Source organism: Triticum urartu, chromosome 5, assembly GCF_003073215.2.
Source record: "Triticum urartu cultivar G1812 chromosome 5, Tu2.1, whole genome shotgun sequence".
NCBI lineage: Eukaryota > Viridiplantae > Streptophyta > Magnoliopsida > Poales > Poaceae > Triticum > Triticum urartu.
Genome location: NC_053026.1, coordinates 374236385 through 374244016, shown reverse-complemented (window position 1 = coordinate 374244016; position 7632 = coordinate 374236385).

The window sequence follows — 7632 nt, the reverse complement described above, 5'->3', positions numbered from 1 at the left end:
CTCTCTATATACGTATGTATAGTATGTAGCGTCGACCAAGCACGGACATAAGAGAGGACACTTCTCTCTATTAATTATAACTAGCTAACACAATATATGAAACACCTAAATTAACCCCGCAAAACCCCCAACCCCCCCCCTTTCAAAAAAAAACAAAAACCCCAGCCACAGAAGTGCTGACGCGTGGATGCCTATTGGTCCCGATTGGTGCCACCAACCGGGACCAAAGGGTCTCCTGACTGGGCTCTGAGCAATGCCCACGTGGAGGGCCTTTAGTCCCGGTTCTGGATTGAACCGGGACTAAAGGGGGGAGGTATTAGTACCGACACTTTAGTCCCAGTTCCGGAACCGGGACTAAAGGCCCTTACGAACCGGGACTATAGGCCCTTTTTCTACCAGTGCCATGAATAAAATGTGAACCACCATCAGTCATCAAATATCTAGGGACTCCAAACCTCGGAAAAATAACTTCTTTAAGCATCTTAATAGAAGTGTTATGATCAGCACTACTAGTTGGAATAGCTTCTACCCACTTAGTAATGTAATCAACAACAACTAAAATATGTGTATACCCATTAGAGGAAGGAAAAGGTCCCATATAATCAAAGCCCCAAACATCAAATGGTTCAATAACAAGTGAATAATTCATAGGCATTTCCTGACATCTACTAATATTGCCAATTCTCTGGCATTCACCGCAAGACAAGACAAACTTACAAGCATCCTTGAAGAGAGTAGGCCAATAAAAAACCAAATTGTAATACCTTGTGTGTAGTTCTATCTCCAGCGTGGTGTCCTCCGTAGGCCTCAGAGTGACACTTGCGTAGGATCTGTTCATATTCATGCTCAGGTACATAACGTCTAATAACACCATCTACTCCTTTATACAGGTGTGGGTCATCCCAAAAGTAATGTCTTAAATCATAGAAAAACTTTTTTTGCTGGTATGTGAAACTAGGTGGTATAAATTTAGCAACAATGTAATTAGCATAATCAGCATACCATGGAGTATTGCGAGAAGCATTTATGACAGCTGATTGTTCACCAGGAAAGCTATCATCAATAGGCTGTGGGTCATCAAGAACATTCTCTAACCTAGACAAGTTATCTGCTACAGGGTTCTCAGCTTCCTTTCTATCAGTAATATGCAAATCAAATTCTTGTAACAAGAGAACCCATCTAATAAGTCTAGGCTTAGCATCATTCTTTTCCATAAGATATTTAATAGTGGCATGATCGATGTGAACATTTACTTTGAAATCAACAATATAAGATCTGAACTTATCAAAAGCAAAAACAACTGCTAAAAAATCTTTTTCAATAGTAGCATAATTTCTCTAGGCACTGTCTAGAGTTTTACTAGCATAATGAATAACGTTCAATTTCTAATCAACTCTTTGCCCTACAACAGCACCAACATCATAATCACTAGCATCACACATAATTTCAAAGGGTAGATTCCAATCAGGTGATTGAACAATAGGTGTAGAAATCAAGGCTTTCTTAAGTATTTCAAATGCTTCTACATAATCATCATAAAAAACAAAAGGAACATCTTTTTGCAAGATAAACCTCCTATAGAAATCAACATGACCAAGGAAACTTCGTATACCTTTGATATCTTTAGGACACGACATCTTTTCAATAGCATCTACTTTAGCTTTATCAACTTCAATGCCTCTTTCAGAAATTTTATGCCCCAAGACAATACCTTCATTAACCATAAAGTGGCACTTCTCCCAATTCAAAACAAGATTAGTTTCTTCACATCTCTGCAAAACTTGATCAAAGTTGCTTAAGCAATCATCAAAGGAAGTTCCATAAATGGAGAAATCATCCATGAAAACCTCAACAATCTTTTTACAAAAGTTAGAGAATATAACAGTCATGCATCTTTGAAAGGTAGTAGGTGCATTGCATAAACCAAAAGGCATACGTCTATAAGCAAAAGTACCGAAAGGGCAAGTAAAAGTGATCTTTTCTTGATCCTCTTTTGATGCACGTATTTGAGAAAAACCAGAATAACCATCTAGAAAGCAAAAATGTGTGTGTTTGGAGAGTCTTTCTAGCATTTGATCAATAAAAGGTAGAGGGTAATGATCTTTTCTAGTAGCTTTGTTTAATTTGCGAAAATCAATTACCATTCTATAGCCTGTAACAATTCTTTGTGGAATCAATTCATTCTTATCATGAGGAACAACAGTAATACCTCCCTTCTTAGGGACACAATGAACGGGACTTACCCATCTATTATCAGCAATAGGATAAATTGTACATGCTTCCAAAAGCTTTAGTATTTCATTTCTTACCACTTCTTTCATCTTAGGATTTAACCGTCGTTGATGATCAGCAACTGGTTTAGCATCTGACTCCATATTAATTTTGTGCTGACATAGAGTGGGACTAATGCCCTTCAGATCATCAAGAGTATATCCAATAGCGGCTCAGTGCTTCTTTAGAGTTTTCAATAATTTATTTTCTTCATGCTCTTAAAGGTTAGCACTAATAATAACAGGATATATCTTCTTTTCATCAAGATAAGCATATTTCAAAGTATTAGGTAAAGGTTTAAGCTCAAACACGGGATCACCCTTGGGTGGAGGAGGGTCCTCAAGGATTTCAACATGCAAATTGTGTTTCAGAATAGGCATTTGGTTAAAGAATATTTCATCTAATTCCTTTCTTTTATTCATAAACATATCATTCTCATGGTCTAGCAAATATTGTTCTAAAGGATCAGTAGGAGGCACGACAATAGAAGCAAGACCAATAATTTCATCCTTACTAGGCAATTCTTTATCATGGGGTTGTCTATGAAACTTACAGAAATTAAAATCATGAGACACATTCCCAAAACTTACAGTAACAATTCGTTTCTCACAGTCTATCTTAGCATTAACAGTATTCAAGAAAGGTCTACCAAATATAATGGGACAAAAATCATCTTGTGGGAAACCAAGAACAAGAAAATCAGTGGGGTATTTTATTTTCCCACACAAGACTTCAACATCTCTAACAATCCCAATTGGTGATATAGTATCTTGATGACCCACAAGTATACGGGATCAATTGTAACCTTCTCAATAAGTAAGAGTGTCGAACCCAACGAGGAGCAGAAGGAAATGACAAGTGGTTTTCATCAAGGTAATGTCAGCAAGTACTAAAATTGTAAGTAACAGAGTAGTTTGATAGCAAGATAATTTGTAACGAGCAAGTAACGGTAATAGTAACAAAAGTGAAGCAAGATAGCCCAATCCTTTTGAGGCAAAGGACAAGCCAAAACGGTCTCTTAAAAAACCAGAGCGTTCTTGAGGGTACACGGGTATTTCATCTACTCACTTTCATCATGTTGGTTTGATTCGTGTTCACTACTTTGATAATTTGATATGTGGGTGGACCGGTGCTTAGGTGCTGTTCTTACTTGAACAAACCTCCTGATTATGATTAACCCCTTTGCAAGCATCCACAACTATGAGAAAAGTATTAAGAATAAATTCTAACCATAGCATTAAACTTTTGGATCCAATCGGTCCCTTATGGAATAGCGCATAAACTAGGGTTTAAGCTTCTATCACTCTCGTAACCCATCATCTAATAAATACTCCACAATGCATTCCCTTAGGCCCAAATATGGTGAAGTGTCATGTAGTTGACGTTCACATGACACCACTAAGGTAATCACAACATACATACTATCAAAATATCGAACACATATCAAGTTCACATGTTACTTGCAACACAATTTCTCCCGTGACCTCAAGAACAAAAGTAACTACTCACAAATGATAACCATGCTCAAGATCAAAGGGGGATTAAATAGCATATTGGATCTGAACATATAATCTTCCACCAAATAAACCATATAGTAATCAACTACAAGATGTAATCAACACTACTAGTCACCCACAAGCACCAATCTATAGTTCCAATGCCAAGATTGAACACAAGAGATGAAATAGGGTTTGAGAGGAGATGGTGTTGTTGAAGATGTTGATGGAGATTTCCCTCCCCAAGATGGGAGAGTTATCGGTGATGATGATGATGATGATGATGATGATGATGATGATGATGATTTCCCCCTCCGGGAGGGAAGTTTCCCCGGCGGAATCACTCCGTCGGAGGGCAAAAGTGCTCCTGCCCAAGTTCCACCTCGAGACGGCGACACTCTGTCCCGAAAGTACTCTCCTTATTTTTTTTCTAGGTCAAAATGACTTATATACCAGAAGATGGGCATCGGAGGTGGGCCGGGCTGAGCACAACCCACCAGGGCGCGCTTGGGGGGCCAGGCGCGCCCTGGTGTCTTGTGCTCACCAGGTGGACCCCCTCTGGTGGTTATTTGCTCCAGTATTTATTATTTATTCCATAAAAAATCCTTGTGAAGTTTTAGCTTGTTTGGAGTTGTGCGAAATAGGTGGCCTGACGTAGCTTTTCCAGGTCCAGATTTCCAGCTGCCGGAATTCTCCCTCTTTGTGTGAACCTTGCATATAATGAGACAAAAGGCATTCGAATTACTCCAAAAAGCATTATTATGCATAAAAACATTGTAAATAACAGTAGGTAAACATGATGCAAAATGGACGTATCAACTCCCCCAAGCTTAGACCTTGCTTGTCCTCAAGCGAAAACCGAAATCGAGAAACATGTCCACATGCTTGAGAGAGAGGTGTCGATAAAAACAAAATACGGACATAGAAGCATCATGTGAATTATTATAATAGCAACAAACTTTAACCTAAAACTTTTATCATAGAACTTTTATCATAGACTTCTCATGAATAAGTAATAATTCATCACACTATCGAAGTATAAAGCATAAACTCTACTGCAAACCAACAAACTATGTTCTCAGTCAACTTTGCAACTACAATTCATCATCTTTTCAGGAAGGATCACGTATCAGAGCCTTTAGGCAAGTCCACATACTCAACCATCATATAGTCTTCTATGAGTGCTAACACTCACCGCATACACATGAGCAAAACGTTTCAACTGGACACATAGAAAGATAGGGGCTTATAATTTCGCCTCCCAATGTATTCACGTCAAGGGTGATGTCGACAATAATAACTCATGCCACCCATATTCAACTGGACATATGTTCCTAGATCTTTCCTCACCAAATGATGCTTGCCAAAGGAGAAAAATAAAAAAGGAATAGAGAGAAAAACTTTGACTCTTGCATAAAAGTAAATACATAAAAGTAAAAGATAGGCCCTTCGCAGAGGAAAGCAGAGATTGCCATGCTCTTATTTGTTTGTATGGTCAACCCCATAGTGCAAAAGAACATCACATTATATTGCCCCTTATGATATCAACCTTTATTATGCAGTCTGTCGCTTTTATTTCTTTGCTATCACAAGTTCGTACAACGCTCAATTTTCTCTTGCAGTAAATGATCTAACACTTTTAGAAGCAATTTTTATTGCCTTATTGCACCGATGACAACTTACTTGAGGGATCTTTCTCAATCCCTAGGTAGGTATGGTGGACTCTTGAAAATAAGATTTGGGTTTAAGGGTTTTTGGATGCACAAGTAGTATCTCTACTTGGTGCGGCATTTTTGGCTAGCAAAGAGAGGGGCAAGCACCACATGTTGAAGGATCTATGCCAATATAACTTCTATGTGAATATGAACAAACATAAATCATTATGGTGTCTTCCTTGTCCAACGTCAACAATTTTGGCATATAATATTTTGATGGGGGCTCACAATCACGAAAGATTTCCAGGATAGTGTATTTATATGTGAATCTTCTCTTCCCTTATTAATTCTTTCATGAGTTGCATCATTGACCAATGCTATGTTTGTCAATCTCTAATAAAATTTTCTACTTATACTTTTCCTTATGTGGTGTCATCACCTACAATAAGATTAGCATATGATCTTTTTCATTTATTTCCTTTGTTTTTATTGAAACATGAAAGTAAAGAAAGTAAGGACTCAGACTAAACTTTATTATATATCTCGCACACGATTATAAGGATAGATCACTAAGCGAATTGTCGAAAAGAAATGATCGAACTAAACTTTTATTCATCTAAAGCAAAAAAGATAACTATGGATCGAACTAAAATATGTAAAGGCAAAAGATAGTGGGGGTCATATGATACCGGGGCGCCTCCCCCATGCTTGGCGGAAGCCAAGGGGAGTGCCCATACCCAATACTCAAATTTCTTTTGGTGATGAAGAAGAAGGTGGTGGTGATGAAGTGGCGTTTTCCAATATAACCATGAGTAGATCCCTCAAGCCTTGAATCTCCCGAAGGGCTTGATGAAGTAACTCAGTGTTTTTCCTTACTTCAGCCATTATGTGTTTATTATCCAGGCCCCAGGAGTTTGTTCCTGCATTGCTTTCTCTTGGACGAGATATGTCCCAATTGGACAGTATGTGCACACGAGGAGTATTCTCGAACCCATAATTGTGAATCAAATTGTGAAAATTGTTACGATGTAACCTGTGTAAAGGCCTTCTTGGTGGGAGTCCTTCATGCACTTCGAGGCTCTCTTGATTATTTGATGATCTCATAGCTTGATGAGGATTAGGATGAGTGGAGATGCCAGCCAATGTGCCTCTCTCGGAAGCTGGAGGGTGAACCCCAAAATGATTTTCCTCTCCTTCCTCCATAGCAACCTCTTCAGCTTCCTCTCTCCTTAGATCCTCCTGAACCAATCCTGCGCCTTCTTCTTTGTCGTTGGAAGGTGAGGAAGACATGATGCTGGCCTAGCTGAATCTGTTAGAAAATAGCAAGGAAAAGAAAACAGAAGATTTCTCCATGATACAATGGTCAATAGGTTCGGAGGGTATATAAAGATTTTTTATCTTGGGGAACAAGCAAAGAAAGAAAAACGGAGTCCGGAAGGTACCCGAGGTGGGCTGATACATCTCCAACATATCTATAATTTTTGATTGTTCCATGCTATTATATTATCAATGTTGGATGTTTTATAATCATTTTATAGTCATTTTATATCATTTTCTGGTACTAACCTATTGACATAGTGCCAAGTGCCAGTTGTTGTTTTTTTGCATGTTTTTACATCATGGAGAATCAATACCAAACAGAGTCCAAATGCCATGAAACTTTACGGAGATTTTCTATGGACCAGAAGACACGCAATGGGCCCTTGCTACGCCCGGGGGCTGCTTCGAGGAGAGCACAGCCCACCAGGGCGCGCCAGGAGGCCCTGGCGTGCCCTGGTGGGTTGTGCCAACCTCGGGTGCCCCCGGACCGCCTCTTTGCTCTATAAATACCCCAATATTCTCAAAACCCTAGGGGAGTTGACAAAATATTCATCCAACCGCCGCAGAGTCCAGAACCACTAGATCCAATCTAGACACCATCTCGGATGGGGTTCACCACCTCCATTGGTGCCTCTCCGATGATGCGTGAGTAGTTCTTTGTAGACCTTCGGGTCCGTAGTTAGTAGCTAGATGGCTTCCTCTCTCTCCTTTGATTCTCAATACAATGGTCTCTTGGAGATCCATATGATGTAACTCTTTTTGCAGTGTGTTTGTTGGGATCTGATGAACTTTGAGTTTATGATCAGTTATATCTTTTTATATCCATGAAATTATTTGAGTTTCTTTGATCTCTTTTATGCATGATATCTTATAGCCTCATATTTCTTCTC